Source organism: Phyllobates terribilis, unplaced genomic scaffold, assembly GCF_046119375.1.
Source record: "Phyllobates terribilis strain yellow unplaced genomic scaffold, ASM4611937v1 Scaffold_629__1_contigs__length_933511, whole genome shotgun sequence".
Lineage (NCBI taxonomy): Eukaryota > Metazoa > Chordata > Amphibia > Anura > Dendrobatidae > Phyllobates > Phyllobates terribilis.
In genome coordinates, this window is record NW_027363389.1 from 588,769 (window position 1) to 610,960 (window position 22,192).

The window sequence follows — 22,192 nt, forward strand, 5'->3', positions numbered from 1 at the left end:
AGCATAAATGTTCAAAAGTCTAAAGTCCACACCTTTAAAACTAATATTTAAGAAAAGAGCACGTCCAGAAGAAATGTCCACAAAAGAGTTGATTTTAAAGTCATGCGACCTAAACAGCACTCCAATGCCAGAGGAACGATTTTCATTATCTCCGGACCAGATAGAGGGCCCATGAGGCCAATCTTTTCTTAAATCTGCATAATTCATATCAAAGTCAATGTTACATTCTTGCAAACAAAAGACATCACAGTCCACTGTTGACAGGTAGGAAAACAAAGCAGCCCTTCTTGTAGAGCCCCTTATACTCCTCACATTGAGCGAGGCTACTTTAATTGATGAGGTCATGATAGGATAGTTCAGGTCACACTACTGTCAGAATCAGACATAAAGCCCACCGATGTTAACGGGCTCTGCACTTCTGAGTCCGAAAAAGAAATGTTTATAGGGTCTGAAGGCCTTGGCTCCTCAGGAGGGGCAGCGGGAGCCATTGGCTTGTATTGCAGAAGACTTGGTTTTAATGGACACTTCTTGGAAGTCTCCCTGGCCACATTCTCATCAGACCTATCATCTGTTTTCCTTTTCCTACGAGTTTCCAGCTCCATTGCTTCTTCCTCCGAGCTAAATGTCCCGATTTCAGCAGAGGGACTCCCCTCCACCACCATATCACCCGGATCAGAATCAGCAGCCCAGTCCTTAGATGAAGCTTCCCTCCTCTCAGGACGGACAGGTTTCTCAGCTGGAGGTTTCTGCATAGACGTGGGCTTATGCGCAGCAGGAATAGGAGAACTGGCAGGTTTTCCCTGCGCAGCAGGCACTGAAGTGCTTGTGGACCCGCCTACAGGGGGTTGTGTTCGCACAGTAGATACAGGAGCACCGGTGGGACCCCCCTTAGCAGCAGGAGCAGGAGGGTTGGTTGGCTTCCTCTGTGCAGCAGGTGCAGACGTACCACCTGATGTACTAGCAGGCTTGGTCTGTGGAGCAGGTACTGGAGAGCTAGAAGACTGCCCCCGCGCTGTAGACGCACCCGCAGGAGCAGGAACAGCAGAGGGTTGCCTCTGCCCCCCGGGAGCAGATGGAGGCACACGGGCAGGTTGCTTTGCCAGCGTTTCAGCATAGGTTTCCGCCTTTTTCTTCAAAGGACACTCCCGGAAGGAGTGACCTGGGACCCGGCAGATGTTGCACACCATCTCATTGGTACAGTCCATTGTGGCATGTCCATGCTTGTAGCACTTCTTACAGATTGCCACCTCCTCCTTGCAGTTCTCATAAGTGTGACCGAAACACATGCATTTCCGGCAGAAGAGGGGCATGTCCGGGTAGAAGAGGCGCCCCCGCTCCCTACCGATCAGGAAACTTGACGGAGGATGACGCTGACCACCAATGCCATTTGGATCTTCACAAAATTTAACAAAAAATTTATGCTTTCCCGTCCAGAGGTTTTCCTCATTCATGACCTTGTGGGAATACCGCAGTTCTGGGAAATAGTTTTGAAGAAAGCAAATAATATTAACTAAGGGAACATGAGGGTTGCTCATCTGAACCACGAGCGGCTTCTCTCCACCGGAGTAAAGGATGACAAAGGTGAGTCCTTTAAGATCCTCATCTGAAAGGTGCAGGTGAATCTGGCGGAAGAGGTTCTGGCACGCATACTCCGACTCCAGAGTCAAAGTGAAGGAACCGGGGCGATCTTGAAGGGCCAGGATGTCTTCCCTCTTTACTCCTAGGATCTCCAGCAGCACTCTCCTCACGAAAAACTTCAAGGTCATCTTCTCCTTGGATGCATCGTCCACTTCGATCTTGAAAGAGTTCTTGATGCGAAGGTCACCAGCTCTGGCATAGCGCACTGCGGCCGCTACTGCTGATGCCATCTTCAAAAGGTAGATAGGGTCGATCGCCTTCTTGGTTTCTTTGCGTATCTGCCCCCTAAAGCAGCATGAGGCTTAAGACGGCTTTTACACCGCCGATGCCTCAAGGCCAAGGGCACGATTGGCTTAGAATCCTTCTGGCAAGATGTGGTATCTTAGCCAAAAGGCCGAGAAGCGATAACCAGAATTGGTTTCAAACTACGGAGCCACCCAAGGATCCTGAAAAGTCCATTTGTGGAGATGAGCTCCTGGACTCCCGTTAAGAAGACATGTTGTCAACCTCTAGATCCCTTACATGCCTGCACTTTTCGGCTTGCTGCTGCTGCAATCCACGCGTTTTACATCTGCATAACTCCACCTCTTTAAACACAGCACCTTCACCCCCTGCTGTTCCCACCCGCCTCAACACCGTTGGAAGGGAGGAGAACCAATTAAGGCGGGGGGTGGGGTGGAACGAGCAGCTGTCTACCCTTAGCAGGAGGGCTCCTGATTACATACCTCTCCTGCTGCTGCTGCTGCTGGCTGTCCAGCAGCAGACTGAAGGTGGCTGCTGCTGTGCACAGGTATATAAAGGCTCAGAGCCTATTATGACACGCGCAGCCAGCGTTCCATTGCCACATTCCATCTACTGCAGGCAGGATACCTGGCTGGCTGAATGTCGCTGAGAAGCTCACAGAGACCGCCATAAGCAACAGTTTAACAGAATGCCACAGACTAATCAACCAAACTTTTTGGGTTGGGTTCTCTTTTATAGTCTGCAGGCATTAAATGAAAGAAGTCAGTGTTCCAGCAGAAGGAGACAACGTTTCAGAAAAGGCATTGTAGCAAACCAAAAAAGAAATTTTAAGCGCAGCAGAGTAACCAGCGCACATACCTGTTAGCTCAGGTGAGTTTAAAAGGCTGCTGTTGATAACAAGGGCATTTGCTAAATAGATGGTGTGTGTGCAACAATATACTGAAAGGTCAATTATATTGTGCAGCTTATCTCACCACCTGTAGTTATTTAGGTGAAAGCTCCAAAATGCTTGCCTAATATGTCTGTTTATCCAAAAGGAAGTATAAAGGGAGAGCTAGAAAGATAGCATTGCATCACATTACATGGCAATGCAATGCACAGTTGCTGAAGTTGAACCAAAATGAGCTTGTAATCTGGCTTCTGCAACTTTGAACATGAAAAATCCCATGAGGAGAAGAAAAGCAAAGCCAAAGAGTCCATCCCAAAATCCGACAAACAAGCAAAATGAACAAAAAACATTGAATTCAATTCTTTCTGATTTTAGAAACTGCATTAAAGAAGGGGTGCACCGGTCCTGGAGATACTGCAATACCAGGTCAATGCGTGGAGTGGACAGAGCAAGCTCTTTTTCCATCTCCCTGTTCTAAAAATCCATTTAATATATGGTCCCCAGATAGGGGACGTATCAGATATTAAACTGATAAGAACAGATACTACACTTGATCTTAGCCAAAAGGCCGAGAAGCGATAACCAGAATTGGTTTCAAACTACGGAGCCACCCAAGGATCCTGAAAAGTCCATTTGTGGAGATGAGCTCCTGGACTCCCGTTAAGAAGACATGTTGTCAACCTCTAGATCCCTTACATGCCTGCACTTTTCGGCTTGCTGCTGCTGCAATCCACGCGTTTTAGATCTGCATAACTCCACCTCTTTAAACACAGCACCTTCACCCCCTGCTGTTCCCACCCGCCTCAACACCGTTGGAAGGGAGGAGAACCAATTAAGGCGGGGGGTGGGGTGGAACGAGCAGCTGTCTACCCTTAGCAGGAGGGCTCCTGATTACATACCTCTCCTGCTGCTGCTGCTGCTGGCTGTCCAGCAGCAGACTGAAGGTGGCTGCTGCTGTGCACAGGTATATAAAGGCTCAGAGCCTATTATGACACGCGCAGCCAGCGTTCCATTGCCACATTCCATCTACTGCAGGCAGGATACCTGGCTGGCTGAATGTCGCTGAGAAGCTCACAGAGACCGCCATAAGCAACAGTTTAACAGAATGCCACAGACTAATCAACCAAACTTTTTGGGTTGGGTTCTCTTTTATAGTCTGCAGGCATTAAATGAAAGAAGTCAGTGTTCCAGCAGAAGGAGACAACGTTTCAGAAAAGGCATTGTAGCAAACCAAAAAAGAAATTTTAAGCGCAGCAGAGTAACCAGCGCACATACCTGTTAGCTCAGGTGAGTTTAAAAGGCTGCTGTTGATAACAAGGGCATTTGCTAAATAGATGGTGTGTGTGCAACAATATACTGAAAGGTCAATTATATTGTGCAGCTTATCTCACCACCTGTAGTTATTTAGGTGAAAGCTCCAAAATGCTTGCCTAATATGTCTGTTTATCCAAAAGGAAGTAAAAAGGGAGAGCTAGAAAGATAGCATTGCATCACATTACATGGCAATGCAATGCACAGTTGCTGAAGTTGAACCAAAATGAGCTTGTAATCTGGCTTCTGCAACTTTGAACATGAAAAATCCAATGAGGAGAAGAAAAGCAAAGCCAAAGAGTCCATCCCAAAATCCGACAAACAAGCAAAATGAACAAAAAACATTGAATTCAATTCTTTCTGATTTTAGAAACTGCATTAAAGAAGGGGTGCACCGGTCCTGGAGATACTGCAATACCAGGTCAATGCGTGGAGTGGACAGAGCAAGCTCTTTTTCCATCTCCCTGTTCTAAAAATCCATTTAATATATGGTCCCCAGATAGGGGACGTATCAGATATTAAACTGATAAGAACAGATCCGTTTTCAAACAAGCTTTATTTAAATCAGACATACATCATAAATTACAAACAAATCACAAAGACTTGAATAAAATATGACATAAAACAAATACAAGGTCAGATTTAAAAAGCGCATAAAAGCATAAAAATCATAAAACACAGTTTTGCATATAATTTGCATAAATAAATACATATGTCAAATGCAAACACCATAGCTTTTTAACTTTATCTTTTTACAATCAGGTAGTATGAAAACTTTTCACAAAGAACATATCCGATACAATATTTGAAACAAATCACAAATACTGGAATAAAATATGACATAAAACTAATACAGAGTCAGAATTAAAATGCACTTAAAAGCATAAAAAGCATAAAACACAGTTTTGCATATAATTTACATAAATAAATACATATTCCAAATTTGCAAACACCATAGCTTTTTTGCTTCATTGATTCCCATCTTTTTACAATCTCTCAGGTAGTATGTAAACATTTCACAAAGAGCAAGCCCAATACAATCTTTGACAGGAATAAATTCATGTTTAAACAATAATATATTGCGCACTTTCCATAAAGCTTCTTTTAAACAGTTTATTATAAGCCATGCGACTCGTGCTTGTTTCATGGTTGGGCAATTAATTATCCCATATATTATAATGTCACAATTAAGGGTTTGTATACCACATATCCATTTTAGGAGGGTGCCCACCGTCTGCCATAGCTCTTGTGCGTAGGGGCAATCCCACAGTAAATGAAACACTGACTCGTTTGGGGCGCATCTTTCTCTGGGACATCTAGCACTAGCCACCAGCCCCCTATGATGCTGAAAAGCTCTCGTAGGGAGACATTGGTGAACAACCTGCCAAGCTAAATCCTTTTGTGAGTTGCTAAGTGCAGGACAGGCCACGTTGTTCCACACTAGGCGGCACCTGGAGATGGAAAAATTAGACACATCCTCCATCTCCTCATGTCCCTTACAAATAACTGTTAACTTACGTTGATCAAATAAAAGCTGACGATCAACTTGGGTCAGATCATATTCTGAAATGACCTTCTCCAAGATCTTGTAATGCTTAGGGGGAGATAAGAGAAAAGGACAATTAACAGTCATACTGAAGTTCAACTTTCGGAAAAGAAACCCAGTTGTATATCTAAGAAAACAAGAGAAAGCCCCAACATTATTCAAGCTTTTGCAACAAAATACAAAAAACTTGATAAATAAAAACAATTTTAAATCAGGGAACCCTTTACCCCCATTTTTCTTGCTTTTACATACCACCTCCCTCCTCAATTTCTCCATTTTGGATCCCCACAGAAAATAAAACATGGGCTTCATAAGTCTTTTAAGATACAGAGAATTAGGGGGAAAAACCATAGCGGCATACAAAATGATAGGAAGCAAAACCATTTTAATTACAAGAATCTTGCCCTCCATTGTTAGTTTTCGAGTTTGCCATAAAGAGATCTTCTGATTTAATTTATTCAAAACCAAATCCCAGTTTTCAATACCATCATTAGCAGGATTAAACAAGACACCCAGGATCTTGATTCCTACTGTTTGTGTGGGAACCCTAGGCGGATCTGACTCCCATTGACCCATAATCATACAGTCACATTTATTTATATTCAACTTAAACCCAGACCCAGCACTAAAAATTTCAGTAATTAGAATTGCTCTGTTAATAGATGCTGAGCTAGTGCCATAGACAGATATGTCATCCATATATCCAATGGCTTTAACTTGTTGTCCACCCCCACCCGGAATAAAAATGCCCCTAACCACCTTGTCCCGACGCAGCAGGCACAACAGTGGCTCAATGGAGCAGACAAATAAAAGTGGGGACATGGGGCAACCTTGTTTAACACCGGAAAGAAGCTCCACCTCTCTAGTTAAAAAACCATTGACTAAAATCCGGGCAGATGACTGTTTGTATAAAAGCGCAATTTTCTGAATAAAAGAATCAGGGAACCCCATCTTTCCCATAACTTTAAAAAGATAAAAGTGGGAGACCCTATCAAACGCTTTCATAAAATCCAAAGATAAAATAGCTAGTGGCTGTTTTCTATCTTTTTGAAACCAGATAAGATCACGAATTAGGTTTAGATGCTCCCAGATTGATCTCCCGGGGACACCACACACCTGATCTGGATGAATTACATTTTTAATAACTGCTTTAAGACGACCAGCAACAACTTTAGCTAAAATCTTGTAGTCTGTATTTAATAGTGAAATAGGCCTCCAATTCTCCAACTTTGATTTATCACCTTTCTTAAAAATTAATGTAATCATACTTTTACGCCATGAATATGGTAATAAATCAGCCTTAGAGGCTTCACAAACTACTTGTATAAAATCCTCCTTAATTAGATCCCAAAAGCAAAGATAAAATTCAATAGGAAGGCCATCTGATCCAGGAGCCTTACCTTTATTAAAACTCTTAAGGGTCTCTTCAATTTCACTGGGTAAAAGTTCTTTAGCTAAAAAAATCTGGTCATCTTTATTTAAAAACTGGGATAAAACATTAAGATTCTCTGTAAAAGCAGGTTCATCAACATTTTTAATACTAAAAAGATCTCTATAAAAATTAGCAGTATGCTCTAAAATGCTCTCAGTGGAAGATTGTCCTTCTAGCTCAGTAATCACTTGTTTTTTGTCACTCATTTTTTTAAAGAAGAACCTTGAGCAGGTCTCACCCTCTTCCAAATATTTCACACGGGCATTAAATATAATTTCTTTACCCTTTTGTTCCAGGAATTTTTGGATTTCTGTCTGGATCTTGGCAATCTCACCATCCACACCAGGCACTCCCCACCCCTTAAGCTTATGGAGAGTTTGCATCCTGACATTAAAATCTTTAAAACATTTCCTTTTTTCACGTGCCTTCCTTTTACCAATTTTAATAAAAAATTCTTTAATACGGGTTTTAACACACTCCCACCACCCCAACATACTCTGATTTGGGTGTTTCCGTCTTCTCCAACTCTCATACTTTGCATAAAACTCCGCCCTTACCAGTTCGTCTTCTAATAAGAGCACATTCAATTTCCACATACCTTTTCCAACTTTTGCTTCCTGTGGAGTTTGCAATACATTGTATAGTAATACATGATCAGAAAAAATATTTTCTATTAGACCAGCATTCCTAGGTTTAAAAACATCAGAAGAGGAAAAAATAAAATCAATACGAGATGACATCCCTCTACCCCTCCATGTATGCCCAGTGTCAGTAGGGTAGGACTTTCTCCAAGCATCTAATAATTTGAGGTCCGTTGTCAAATGTTTTAACAGACTGGATGTTTTGTCTGTTCTTCCATTAGTATCACCTCCACTCCTCCCCTCCCCCAACATGACACAGTTAAAATCCCCTCCCACTATCACAGGGGACGGACCTGATAAAAACAAAGGGATGACATTAAAAAGGGAAGCACGCTCATTTTTCTCTGGGGATGCATAAACATTAATAAGACGACAGGTAAAACCATTTAAAATAACATGAGTTGATAAGGCACGACCTGGAACTATTTCAGTGATGGATAAAACATTAACATTTTGACATTTGAATAAAATCCCAACTCCGGCAGCTTTATTTTCATTGGACCCTGACCAAATAGAGGGTCCTGCTGACCAGTCCATTTTTAAGTTGGGGTATGACAAATCGTGATCAATACCGCATTCTTGCAGGAAAAAAATGTCAAAGTTCAGAGTCAGTAACCAAGCAAACAAAGCAGCCCGTCTAACAGGGCTCTTTAGGCTTCTCACATTTAGTGAGGCAGCACGGATTTCTGCCATGTTAGGTGTTTTTTATTGATTCATTATACTCTGAGTCCGTGAAATCCTCAATTAAGTTAGTCCCCTCTGGGCTGAGAATTTTTGCAGCACTAGATAGAAAGACTTTACGGGACATCTGAGGCAGGTTATGCTCCTCCTGTGCCTCTTCACGACTTCTCTTACCACTGGCGCTGAGATCCATCCGATCCTCCGAATCCACCCGATCCTCACCAGGCACTGCAGCAGGTGGAATACCCGCAGACCCTCCAGGAGCACCAAGGGACATCATCTCCGGAGCAGGATGACCATCAGGACCAGCAACAGGTTCACCAACCACTGCACGACCTCTATCATCCAGGCAGGCAACAGGACATCCATCAGGAATGGTTCCAGGACATCCATCTGGACTGGCATCAGGACATCCATCTGGACTGGCATCAGGACATCCATCTGGACTGGCATCAAGGCATCCATCTGGGTTGGCATCAGGACATCCATCTGGATTGGCATCAGGGCATCCGTCTGGATTGGCATCAGGGCATCCATCTGGATTGGCATCAGGGCATCCGTCTGGACTGGCATCAGGGCAGACATCTGGTCCAACATCTGTGCTGGCATCAGCAGGGGTATCTGGATGGACATCTGGATTGGTACCAACAGCTCCAGATTTTCGCCTCTTTTTTGGTTCCCTCTCATTTCCGCTCTGAGAAGGTGCCATCTCCCCACCAGGTGAAACCTGGACCCCTGCAGGAGTAGGCAAAGGCGTGACCTCGGCTACAGAGGCCGGGTTTTTCCGCAAAGGTACCGACTGAGCATCGACTGAGTCAGACTGTTTTTGACCTTTAGTAATGTCCACAAAGCTTTTTCTGGGGTCACCCGGGCTGACCCTGCTGGCATCAGCAGGAACTCCTGCGGAACTAGCCGCAGGCGCCCGAGAGCCACCACGAGACCTTGTCCGCATCGGACAATTACTGAACAGGTGAGTAGACATTCCGCACCCACTGCAGGTCTTACTGTTCTTACAGTCCTTTGAGGCATGACCCCATTGTCCACAATTGTGGCACTGACTCATCCGCTCGTTCTTACAATCGCTCTGTATGTGACCAAGGTCACCACACCTACGACACCTGAATGGTTGTCCATCATAGAAGAGGTAGCCATGGTCTCTTCCCAGCACCACTGTGGAGGGGGGGTGCATAAGGCCTTCTACACCCCCAGGGTCAAGTCTGAAGCGTACCATAAAGCGTCGTTTCCCATTCCAGAAACCGCTCCGACCTTTGACGTTCCCCGTAAATCTGACAGATGTACAATATCTGCTCAGAAAAAGCTCAATATCATCTGTGGACACATGGGGGTTAAACATGTATACCACAAGGGGAACGTCAACTCCGCCATATAGACCCGTAAAAATCACTCCGTCCAACAGCTTGCTGTTGCGGTGGCCCTTAACGCATTCGTAAAAGTGCTGGCAGGCAACCTTGGTCGAGAACGTGAGAATATATGTACTCTGCCCCTTCTCCTGCAGGCAGTAAACATCATGATCTTTCACGTTCAACAGATCTCTCAAAATCTGTACATAGAACTCACGGGGGTTGTCATATCCGACATGGTTTGCTGGAACCTCGATACGCACCGAGTTCCTTATCTGGCCGGAGCCAGTGGAAAATTGAAATGAACAAGGCATCTCACCAAAGTGGCAAAGGCTTACCGTCACTACGGGCTCGGCCTTTCGCCTTGGGATCGCAACTTGTTGCCCGGGGACTAAGCCAGCTCCCTAATAGCAGCAGGGGGGTGAAGTCCCACCAAAAGGTGAGACGATCCCCCCAGGCCAAGGAGCCGGGTACCCCGGGCACCTCTCAGCCAAGACCAAGGCAGGAACCGTTAGATCACTGCACCTGATCTCAGCCAAAAGGCCGAGAAGCGATAACCAGAATTGGTTTCAAACTACGGAGCCACCCAAGGATCCTGAAAAGTCCATTTGTGGAGATGAGCTCCTGGACTCCCGTTAAGAAGACATGTTGTCAACCTCTAGATCCCTTACATGCCTGCACTTTTCGGCTTGCTGCTGCTGCAATCCAGGCGTTTTAGATCTGCATAACTCCACCTCTTTAAACACAGCACCTTCACCCCCTGCTGTTCCCACCCGCCTCAACACCGTTGGAAGGGAGGAGAACCAATTAAGGCGGGGGGTGGGGTGGAACGAGCAGCTGTCTACCCTTAGCAGGAGGGCTCCTGATTACATACCTCTCCTGCTGCTGCTGCTGCTGGCTGTCCAGCAGCAGACTGAAGGTGGCTGCTGCTGTGCACAGGTATATAAAGGCTCAGAGCCTATTATGACACGCGCAGCCAGCGTTCCATTGCCACATTCCATCTACTGCAGGCAGGATACCTGGCTGGCTGAATGTCGCTGAGAAGCTCACAGAGACCGCCATAAGCAACAGTTTAACAGAATGCCACAGACTAATCAACCAAACTTTTTGGGTTGGGTTCTCTTTTATAGTCTGCAGGCATTAAATGAAAGAAGTCAGTGTTCCAGCAGAAGGAGACAACGTTTCAGAAAAGGCATTGTAGCAAACCAAAAAAGAAATTTTAAGCGCAGCAGAGTAACCAGCGCACATACCTGTTAGCTCAGGTGAGTTTAAAAGGCTGCTGTTTATAACAAGGGCATTTGCTAAATAGATGGTGTGTGTGCAACAATATACTGAAAGGTCAATTATATTGTGCAGCTTATCTCACCACCTGTAGTTATTTAGGTGAAAGCTCCAAAATGCTTGCCTAATATGTCTGTTTATCCAAAAGGAAGTAAAAAGGGAGAGCTAGAAAGATAGCATTGCATCACATTACATGGCAATGCAATGCACAGTTGCTGAAGTTGAACCAAAATGAGCTTGTAATCTGGCTTCTGCAACTTTGAACATGAAAAATCCAATGAGGAGAAGAAAAGCAAAGCCAAAGAGTCCATCCCAAAATCCGACAAACAAGCAAAATGAACAAAAAACATTGAATTCAATTCTTTCTGATTTTAGAAACTGCATTAAAGAAGGGGTGCACCGGTCCTGGAGATACTGCAATACCAGGTCAATGCGTGGAGTGGACAGAGCAAGCTCTTTTTCCATCTCCCTGTTCTAAAAATCCATTTAATATATGGTCCCCAGATAGGGGACGTATCAGATATTAAACTGATAAGAACAGATACTACACTTGATCTTAGCCAAAAGGCCGAGAAGCGATAACCAGAATTGGTTTCAAACTACGGAGCCACCCAAGGATCCTGAAAAGTCCATTTGTGGAGATGAGCTCCTGGACTCCCGTTAAGAAGACATGTTGTCAACCTCTAGATCCCTTACATGCCTGCACTTTTCGGCTTGCTGCTGCTGCAATCCACGCGTTTTAGATCTGCATAACTCCACCTCTTTAAACACAGCACCTTCACCCCCTGCTGTTCCCACCCGCCTCAACACCGTTGGAAGGGAGGAGAACCAATTAAGGCGGGGGGTGGGGTGGAACGAGCAGCTGTCTACCCTTAGCAGGAGGGCTCCTGATTACATACCTCTCCTGCTGCTGCTGCTGCTGGCTGTCCAGCAGCAGACTGAAGGTGACTGCTGCTGTGCACAGGTATATAAAGGCTCAGAGCCTATTATGACACGCGCAGCCAGCGTTCCATTGCCACATTCCATCTACTGCAGGCAGGATACCTGGCTGGCTGAATGTCGCTGAGAAGCTCACAGAGACCGCCATAAGCAACAGTTTAACAGAATGCCACAGACTAATCAACCAAACTTTTTGGGTTGGGTTCTCTTTTATAGTCTGCAGGCATTAAATGAAAGAAGTCAGTGTTCCAGCAGAAGGAGACAACGTTTCAGAAAAGGCATTGTAGCAAACCAAAAAAGAAATTTTAAGCGCAGCAGAGTAACCAGCGCACATACCTGTTAGCTCAGGTGAGTTTAAAAGGCTGCTGTTGATAACAAGGGCATTTGCTAAATAGATGGTGTGTGTGCAACAATATACTGAAAGGTCAATTATATTGTGCAGCTTATCTCACCACCTGTAGTTATTTAGGTGAAAGCTCCAAAATGCTTGCCTAATATGTCTGTTTATCCAAAAGGAAGTAAAAAGGGAGAGCTAGAAAGATAGCATTGCATCACATTACATGGCAATGCAATGCACAGTTGCTGAAGTTGAACCAAAATGAGCTTGTAATCTGGCTTCTGCAACTTTGAACATGAAAAATCCAATGAGGAGAAGAAAAGCAAAGCCAAAGAGTCCATCCCAAAATCCGACAAACAAGCAAAATGAACAAAAAACATTGAATTCAATTCTTTCTGATTTTAGAAACTGCATTAAAGAAGGGGTGCACCGGTCCTGGAGATACTGCAATACCAGGTCAATGCGTGGAGTGGACAGAGCAAGCTCTTTTTCCATCTCCCTGTTCTAAAAATCCATTTAATATATGGTCCCCAGATAGGGGACGTATCAGATATTAAACTGATAAGAACAGATACTACACTTGATCTTAGCCAAAAGGCCGAGAAGCGATAACCAGAATTGGTTTCAAACTACGGAGCCACCCAAGGATCCTGAAAAGTCCATTTGTGGAGATGAGCTCCTAGACTCACGTTAAGAAGACATGTTGTCAACCTCTAGATCCCTTACATGCCTGCACTTTTCGGCTTGCTGCTGCTGCAATCCACGCGTTTTAGATCTGCATAACTCCACCTCTTTAAACACAGCACCTTCACCCCCTGCTGTTCCCACCCGCCTCAACACCGTTGGAAGGGAGGAGAACCAATTAAGGCGGGGGGTGGGGTGGAACGAGCAGCTGTCTACCCTTAGCAGGAGGGCTCCTGATTACATACCTCTCCTGCTGCTGCTGCTGCTGGCTGTCCAGCAGCAGACTGAAGGTGGCTGCTGCTGTGCACAGGTATATAAAGGCTCAGAGCCTATTATGACACGCGCAGCCAGCGTTCCATTGCCACATTCCATCTACTGCAGGCAGGATACCTGGCTGGCTGAATGTCGCTGAGAAGCTCACAGAGACCGCCATAAGCAACAGTTTAACAGAATGCCACAGACTAATCAACCAAACTTTTTGGGTTGGGTTCTCTTTTATAGTCTGCAGGCATTAAATGAAAGAAGTCAGTGTTCCAGCAGAAGGAGACAACGTTTCAGAAAAGGCATTGTAGCAAACCAAAAAAGAAATTTTAAGCGCAGCAGAGTAACCAGCGCACATACCTGTTAGCTCAGGTGAGTTTAAAAGGCTGCTGTTGATAACAAGGGCATTTGCTAAATAGATGGTGTGTGTGCAACAATATACTGAAAGGTCAATTATATTGTGCAGCTTATCTCACCACCTGTAGTTATTTAGGTGAAAGCTCCAAAATGCTTGCCTAATATGTCTGTTTATCCAAAAGGAAGTAAAAAGGGAGAGCTAGAAAGATAGCATTGCATCACATTACATGGCAATGCAATGCACAGTTGCTGAAGTTGAACCAAAATGAGCTTGTAATCTGGCTTCTGCAACTTTGAACATGAAAAATCCAATGAGGAGAAGAAAAGCAAAGCCAAAGAGTCCATCCCAAAATCCGACAAACAAGCAAAATGAACAAAAAACATTGAATTCAATTCTTTCTGATTTTAGAAACTGCATTAAAGAAGGGGTGCACCGGTCCTGGAGATACTGCAATACCAGGTCAATGCGTGGAGTGGACAGAGCAAGCTCTTTTTCCATCTCCCTGTTCTAAAAATCCATTTAATATATGGTCCCCAGATAGGGGATGTATCAGATATTAAACTGATAAGAACAGATACTACACTTGATCTTAGCCAAAAGGCCGAGAAGCGATAACCAGAATTGGTTTCAAACTACGGAGCCACCCAAGGATCCTGAAAAGTCCATTTGTGGAGATGAGCTCCTGGACTCCCATTAAGAAGACATGTTGTCAACCTCTAGATCCCTTACATGCCTGCACTTTTCGGCTTGCTGCTGCTGCAATCCACGCGTTTTAGATCTGCATAACTCCACCTCTTTAAACACAGCACCTTCACCCCCTGCTGTTCCCACCCGCCTCAACACCGTTGGAAGGGAGGAGAACCAATTAAGGCGGGGGGTGGGGTGGAACGAGCAGCTGTCTACCCTTAGCAGGAGGGCTCCTGATTACATACCTCTCCTGCTGCTGCTGCTGCTGGCTGTCCAGCAGCAGACTGAAGGTGGCTGCTGCTGTGCACAGGTATATAAAGGCTCAGAGCCTATTATGACACGCGCAGCCAGCGTTCCATTGCCACATTCCATCTACTGCAGGCAGGATACCTGGCTGGCTGAATGTCGCTGAGAAGCTCACAGAGACTGCCATAAGCAACAGTTTAACAGAATGCCACAGACTAATCAACCAAACTTTTTGGGTTGGGTTCTCTTTTATAGTCTGCAGGCATTAAATGAAAGAAGTCAGTGTTCCAGCAGAAGGAGACAACGTTTCAGAAAAGGCATTGTAGCAAACCAAAAAAGAAATTTTAAGCGCAGCAGAGTAACCAGCGCACATACCTGTTAGCTCAGGTGAGTTTAAAAGGCTGCTGTTGATAACAAGGGCATTTGCTAAATAGATGGTGTGTGTGCAACAATATACTGAAAGGTCAATTATATTGTGCAGCTTATCTCACCACCTGTAGTTATTTAGCTGAAAGCTCCAAAATGCTTGCCTAATATGTCTGTTTATCCAAAAGGAAGTAAAAAGGGAGAGCTAGAAAGATAGCATTGCATCACATTACATGGCAATGCAATGCACAGTTGCTGAAGTTGAACCAAAATGAGCTTGTAATCTGGCTTCTGCAACTTTGAACATGAAAAATCCAATGAGGAGAAGAAAAGCAAAGCCAAAGAGTCCATCCCAAAATCCGACAAACAAGCAAAATGAACAAAAAACATTGAATTCAATTCTTTCTGATTTTAGAAACTGCATTAAAGAAGGGGTGCACCGGTCCTGGAGATACTGCAATACCAGGTCAATGCGTGGAGTGGACAGAGCAAGCTCTTTTTCCATCTCCCTGTTCTAAAAATCCATTTAATATATGGTCCCCAGATAGGGGACGTATCAGATATTAAACTGATAAGAACAGATTTTTTTGATTGAATATATCTTTTATTGGCACAAAAAATAAGTTAACAGACAGTGTACAGTGCCGCAGCCCAGTACACACAGAATTCTACATCATATTTACATAGCATGAGGATACGACGCACTAACTAGACACATCACACCCCTATGCTACACAAAACACTCAATCTGAAAGAAAAAGCATGTCAATCAATACAGTACGAAGAATCGTGATAAGAGATGGGGATTGGGAAAAAGGGGATGGGGAGGGGAAAATCACAGGCCCGAAGCTTTATTGAAAGACAAGACACATAAGGGGAGAGGGGGAGGAGGGGTTTAGTCCTCATCCTCGTCCTCCGGACCGTCCACGATGGAATAGTCTCTGAGCAGGCTGTGGATCAGCCTGCGGCAGTCCTGGATGGACATCCTCTCCCTCCTCAAGATGAGCCGGTTCCTGGCGACCCAAACGGCATCCTTGAAGCAGTTCATAAGGCGCCAAGCCTCCTGGATGGCTCCGACGGTATGAACCCCAGGGAAGAGTCCGTAAAGCACAGAATGGTGCGATAGGCTCGCCCTGGGGACAGAGTTCCTCAGGTCGTCCTCAAGGGCAGTCAACAGGCGCTGTGCAAATCCGCAGTCCCAAAAAGTGTGCAAAGATGTTTCCTCCACGAAGGGGCACCTTGGGCAGTACCGGGTCTTGCACAGGTTCCGGGCATGCATGAATGACCGGACGGGCAGTCCGCCCTGTATCGCCATCCACGACAAGTCCTTGTGCCCGTTGGTCAGCCTGTCAGACGACACATTTGTCCACACAGTCTCCAGCGTGTCCTGGTGAAGTCCTGTGATGTTCTCCACGTCATCCTTGGCTCTGATGAGCTTGTGGATAGTTTTGGGCTTCCACAAGTCGGGCTTGAGTCCCTCCAGTTGATGTTCCCCCACAAATCGAACGACGTCTCCGTAGAACCATGGCGTCGTCCAGTTGTAGGGGAAGGAGCTGTCCCATTTGTCCCAGCCGAGTCGCCTCCAAAGAGGAAGCAGGAAGAAGCGAGACATGGACCTGCCCGCGGAGCCATTCTTGACTTGCAAAGTCCGGCGGACACAATCACACACAAAAGAGGATCGCAGGAGGGTGGGGATATCTGGAACGCCCTTCCCACCCTTGCGAGGCTCCTTGTACATGACGGCCCGCCTGACTCTGTCCATCTTGGATCCCCAGACAAAGTGAAACACTGTCCTGGTAATGGCCCTGCACACAGTGACGTGTGGGGGCCAGGCCTGCGCCGTGTACTGCAAGACGGGCAGGACCTCATTACGCAGGACGAGTGCCTTACCCTCACAAGTGAGGTGTCTGAGGCTCCAGAGTCCGATCCGTTGCTTCACTTTGGCCAAGCGTTCTTGCCAGGACTTGAGGGCCGCTCCTTCCTTCCCGAACCAGACTCCCAGCACCTTGAGGAAATCCGGTTGAATGTTGAAGGGGAAGAGGGCGGAGGAGGCCGGCTGCCAATCCCCGAAGAGCATGGCTTCCGACTTCCTGCAGTTGACTTTGGCCCCTGAAGCCCGGCCGAACCTCTCACACGTCTGGACGAGGGCGTCGACTGAACCACGATCAGCGCAGAAGACGGTGACGTCGTCCATGTAGAGCGAGCACTTGACCTCGTGTCGTCCCGGACCCGGTGCGGTGATCCCTCTGATCTCTCCATTCTGCCGGATAGCCTCTGCGAAGAGTTCTATAACACAAACAAAAAGAAGAGGTGATAGAGGGCAGCCTTGTCTGACCCCAGAGAGGACAGGGAAGGGGTCAGTCTTCCAGCCATTCACCAACACCGAGCTGTGGATATCAAAATACATCAGACGGACATACGAACAAAACATGTTACCCAAACCTAACCGGTGCAGAGCTCGGCCCATGAACTCGTGGGAAACCCGGTCGAAGGCCTTCTCCTGATCCAAGGAGACCAGGGCCGCGTGTGCGCGGCGGACCTTGATGTACTCGACCGTGTCCCGCACGAGAGCGAGGCTGTCTGCGATGCGACGTCCAGGGATGCCGCAGGTCTGGTCCGGGTGGATGATCCGTCTGATGACCGTCTTAAGTCGTGTCGCCATCGTCTTGGCCAGGATCTTGTAGTCCACGTTGAGCAGAGTGATGGGACGCCAATTCCTCAGGTCGCACCTCTCTCCCTTCCGCTTGTACAGGATCGTGACCATTCCTTCCCTCAAAGATGGAGGCATTCTACCCTCCACCACCATCTCCTCGTACAGGTCCAACAGGTCCGGACAGATGAGGTCTCCCAGCGCTACATAGAGCTCCGCTGGAAGACCATCACTGCCCGGGGTCCTGCCGGTCCTAAAGGATTGAGCGGCAGAGAGCAATTCGCCCACCATCAGAGGTTTGTCCAAGGCTGCCGTGCCTGCAGGATCAAGATGGTTAGTGATACCTGACAGGAACTTATCAGCAGCGTCGGGGTCGGTAGTCTTGTGGGAGTAGAGTTTGCTGTAGAAGTCGCTGACGACCCTCATCACGTCCTCCTTCCCACGTCGCATGTTTCCGCTCTCGTCTCGCAGCTCGTTCAGGGGCGTGTGACCGGCATGAAGTTTCCTGAAAAAGAATGAGTTACATTTCTCACCCTTCTCCAGATTCTCCACTTTGGAACGGAAGACGATTCGCTTGGACTCCTCCTCAAAGTGCCTTTTCAGGCTCTTCTTGGTCTCCTCCAGCTCCTCCCTCACGTCCCAGCCGCAGTGAAGAAGGTCCTGCAGCGACCGCAGCTCGCGCTGCAGCCCTCTGAAGTCCCTCCTCTTCTCACACGCCTGTTGTCGACCCTTGGCCTGAAAGAAACAGCGAAACTCAAGTTTAACATATTCCCACCAATCAGAGACTGTTTGGAAGCTACCCTTGTAGGACTGCCACATTGCGTAGGCTGCTCTCAGCTCCTCCACGACTTCATCCTGAGCCAGCAGAGCACAATTCAGCCTCCAGGAGCCGGGGCCGGACGGAAAACCGTCGCCGAGGACACCTTGTAAGTGAATGGCTCTGTGGTCGGAGAAGAAGCAGGGGACCATCGAGCGCCTACTCTGCCTGACTGCCCGAGAGGTGAACACAAAGTCAATCCTGGAGTGGAGTGAGCCATCGGGTCGGCTCCACGAATAGATACTACACTTGATCTTAGCCAAAAGGCCGAGAAGCGATAACCAGAATTGGTTTCAAACTACGGAGCCACCCAAGGATCCTGAAAAGTCCATTTGTGGAGATGAGCTCCTGGACTCCCGTTAAGAAGACATGTTGTCAACCTCTAGATCCCTTACCTGCCTGCACTTTTCGGCTTGCTGCTGCTGCAATCCACGCGTTTTAGATCTGCATAACTCCACCTCTTTAAACACAGCACCTTCACCCCCTGCTGTTCCCACCCGCCTCAACACCGTTGGAAGGGAGGAGAACCAATTAAGGCGGGGGGTGGGGTGGAACGAGCAGCTGTCTACCCTTAGCAGGAGGGCTCCTGATTACATACCTCTCCTGCTGCTGCTGCTGCTGGCTGTCCAGCAGCAGACTGAAGGTGGCTGCTGCTGTGCACAGGTATATAAAGGTTCAGAGCCTATTATGACACGCGCAGCCAGCGTTCGATTGCCACATTCCATCTACTGCAGGCAGGATACCTGGCTGGCTGAATGTCGCTGAGAAGCTCACAGAGACCGCCATAAGCAACAGTTTAACAGAATGCCACAGACTAATCAACCAAACTTTTTGGGTTGGGTTCTCTTTTATAGTCTGCAGGCATTAAATGAAAGAAGTCAGTGTTCCAGCAGAAGGAGACAACGTTTCAGAAAAGGCATTGTAGCAAACCAAAAAAGAAATTTTAAGCGCAGCAGAGTAACCAGCGCACATACCTGTTAGCTCAGGTGAGTTTAAAAGGCTGCTGTTGATAACAAGGGCATTTGCTAAATAGATGGTGTGTGTGCAACAATATACTGAAAGGTCAATTATATTGTGCAGCTTATCTCACCACCTGTAGTTATTTAGGTGAAAGCTCCAAAATGCTTGCCTAATATGTCTGTTTATCCAAAAGGAAGTAAAAAGGGAGAGCTAGAAAGATAGCATTGCATCACATTACATGGCAATGCAATGCACAGTTGCTGAAGTTGAACCAAAATGAGCTTGTAATCTGGCTTCTGCAACTTTGAACATGAAAAATCCAATGAGGAGAAGAAAAGCAAAGCCAAAGAGTCCATCCCAAAATCCGACAAACAAGCAAAATGAACAAAAAACATTGAATTCAATTCTTTCTGATTTTAGAAACTGCATTAAAGAAGGGGTGCACCGGTCCTGGAGATACTGCAATACCAGGTCAATGCGTGGAGTGGACAGAGCAAGCTCTTTTTCCATCTCCCTGTTCTAAAAATCCATTTAATATATGGTCCCCAGATAGGGGACGTATCAGATATTAAACTGATAAGAACAGATACTACACTTGATCTTAGCCAAAAGGCCGAGAAGCGATAACCAGAATTGGTTTCAAACTACGGAGCCACCCAAGGATCCTGAAAAGTCCATTTGTGGAGATGAGCTCCTGGACTCCCGTTAAGAAGACATGTTGTCAACCTCTAGATCCCTTACATGCCTGCACTTTTCGGCTTGCTGCTGCTGCAATCCACGCGTTTTAGATCTGCATAACTCCACCTCTTTAAACACAGCACCTTCACCCCCTGCTGTTCCCACCCGCCTCAACACCGTTGGAAGGGAGGAGAACCAATTAAGGCGGGGGGTGGGGTGGAACGAGCAGCTGTCTACCCTTAGCAGGAGGGCTCCTGATTACATACCTCTCCTGCTGCTGCTGCTGCTGGCTGTCCAGCAGCAGACTGAAGGTGGCTGCTGCTGTGCACAGGTATATAAAGGTTCAGAGCCTATTATGACACGCGCAGCCAGCGTTCCATTGCCACATTCCATCTACTGCAGGCAGGATACCTGGCTGGCTGAATGTCGCTGAGAAGCTCACAGAGACCGCCATAAGCAACAGTTTAACAGAATGCCACAGACTAATCAACCAAACTTTTTGGGTTGGGTTCTCTTTTATAGTCTGCAGGCATTGAATGAAAGAAGTCAGTGTTCCAGCAGAAGGAGACAACGTTTCAGAAAAGGCATTGTAGCAAACCAAAAAAGAAATTTTAAGCGCAGCAGAGTAACCAGCGCACATACCTGTTAGCTCAGGTGAGCTTAAAAGGCTGCTGTTGATAACAAGGGCATTTGCTAAATAGATGGTGTGTGTGCAACAATATACTGAAAGGTCAATTATATTGTGCAGCTTATCTCACCACCTGTAGTTATTTAGGTGAAAGCTCCAAAATGCTTGCCTAATATGTCTGTTTATCCAAAAGGAAGTAAAAAGGGAGAGCTAGAAAGATAGCATTGCATCACATTACATGGCAATGCAATGCACAGTTGCTGAAGTTGAACCAAAATGAGCTTGTAATCTGGCTTCTGCAACTTTGAACATGAAAAATCCAATGAGGAGAAGAAAAGCAAAGCCAAAGAGTCCATCCCAAAATCCGACAAACAAGCAAAATGAACAAAAAACATTGAATTCAATTCTTTCTGATTTTAGAAACTGCATTAAAGAAGGGGTGCACCGGTCCTGGAGATACTGCAATACCAGGTCAATGCGTGGAGTGGACAGAGCAAGCTCTTTTTCCATCTCCCTGTTCTAAAAATCCATTTAATATATGGTCCCCAGATAGGGGACGTATCAGATATTAAACTGATAAGAACAGATACTACACTTGATCTTAGCCAAAAGGCCGAGAAGCGATAACCAGAATTGGTTTCAAACTACGGAGCCACCCAAGGATCCTGAAAAGTCCATTTGTGGAGATGAGCTCCTGGACTCCCGTTAAGAAGACATGTTGTCAACCTCTAGATCCCTTACATGCCTGCACTTTTCGGCTTGCTGCTGCTGCAATCCACGCGTTTTAGATCTGCATAACTCCACCTCTTTAAACACAGCACCTTCACCCCCTGCTGTTCCCACCCGCCTCAACACCGTTGGAAGGGAGGAGAACCAATTAAGGCAGGGGGTGGGGTGGAACGAGCAGCTGTCTACCCTTAGCAGGAGGGCTCCTGATTACATACCTCTCCTGCTGCTGCTGCTGCTGGCTGTCCAGCAGCAGACTGAAGGTGGCTGCTGCTGTGCACAGGTATATAAAGGCTCAGAGCCTATTATGACATGCGCAGCCAGCGTTCCATTGCCACATTCCATCTACTGCAGGCAGGATACCTGGCTGGCTGAATGTCGCTGAGAAGCTCACAGAGACCGCCATAAGCAACAGTTTAACAGAATGCCACAGACTAATCAACCAAACTTTTTGGGTTGGGTTCTCTTTTATAGTCTGCAGGCATTAAAAGAAAGAAGTCAGTGTTCCAGCAGAAGGAGACAACGTTTCAGAAAAGGCATTGTAGCAAACCAAAAAAGAAATTTTAAGCGCAGCAGAGTAACCAGCGCACATACCTGTTAGCTCAGGTGAGTTTAAAAGGCTGCTGTTGATAACAAGGGCATTTGCTAAATAGATGGTGTGTGTGCAACAATATACTGAAAGGTCAATTATATTGTGCAGCTTATCTCACCACCTGTAGTTATTTAGGTGAAAGCTCCAAAATGCTTGCCTAATATGTCTGTTTATCCAAAAGGAAGTAAAAAGGGAGAGCTAGAAAGATAGCATTGCATCACATTACATGGCAATGCAATG

At 46.3% G+C, this 22,192-nt stretch overlaps 7 non-coding genes and 2 pseudogenes across 7 annotated transcripts; all 9 read right to left on the reverse strand.

Annotated features, from left to right (window-relative positions):
* Nucleotides 1-3,159: 3,159 nt before the first annotated feature.
* On the reverse strand, nucleotides 3,160-3,350 carry LOC141233824 (U2 spliceosomal RNA). Its single transcript, XR_012299853.1, has one exon. It is a non-coding gene; the product is annotated as a U2 spliceosomal RNA (small nuclear RNA).
* A 1,115-nt stretch (nucleotides 3,351-4,465) lies between these two features.
* LOC141234091 (U2 spliceosomal RNA) lies at nucleotides 4,466-4,638 on the reverse strand (annotated as a pseudogene).
* A 6,774-nt stretch (nucleotides 4,639-11,412) lies between these two features.
* Nucleotides 11,413-11,603, reverse strand: LOC141233825 (U2 spliceosomal RNA). Its single transcript, XR_012299854.1, has one exon. It is a non-coding gene; the product is annotated as a U2 spliceosomal RNA (small nuclear RNA).
* Nucleotides 11,604-12,718: 1,115 nt separating this feature from the next.
* Nucleotides 12,719-12,909, reverse strand: LOC141233826 (U2 spliceosomal RNA). Its single transcript, XR_012299855.1, has one exon. It is a non-coding gene; the product is annotated as a U2 spliceosomal RNA (small nuclear RNA).
* A 1,115-nt stretch (nucleotides 12,910-14,024) lies between these two features.
* Nucleotides 14,025-14,215, reverse strand: LOC141234011 (U2 spliceosomal RNA). The gene has a single exon (XR_012300034.1). It is a non-coding gene; the product is annotated as a U2 spliceosomal RNA (small nuclear RNA).
* Nucleotides 14,216-15,330: 1,115 nt separating this feature from the next.
* Nucleotides 15,331-15,524, reverse strand: LOC141234065 (U2 spliceosomal RNA). The gene has a single exon (XR_012300085.1). It is a non-coding gene; the product is annotated as a U2 spliceosomal RNA (small nuclear RNA).
* A 3,022-nt stretch (nucleotides 15,525-18,546) lies between these two features.
* LOC141234116 (U2 spliceosomal RNA) lies at nucleotides 18,547-18,647 on the reverse strand (annotated as a pseudogene).
* Nucleotides 18,648-19,762: 1,115 nt separating this feature from the next.
* On the reverse strand, nucleotides 19,763-19,953 carry LOC141233827 (U2 spliceosomal RNA). Its single transcript, XR_012299856.1, has one exon. It is a non-coding gene; the product is annotated as a U2 spliceosomal RNA (small nuclear RNA).
* A 1,115-nt stretch (nucleotides 19,954-21,068) lies between these two features.
* Nucleotides 21,069-21,259, reverse strand: LOC141233828 (U2 spliceosomal RNA). Its single transcript, XR_012299857.1, has one exon. It is a non-coding gene; the product is annotated as a U2 spliceosomal RNA (small nuclear RNA).
* Between the last annotated feature and the right edge of the window lie 933 nt (nucleotides 21,260-22,192).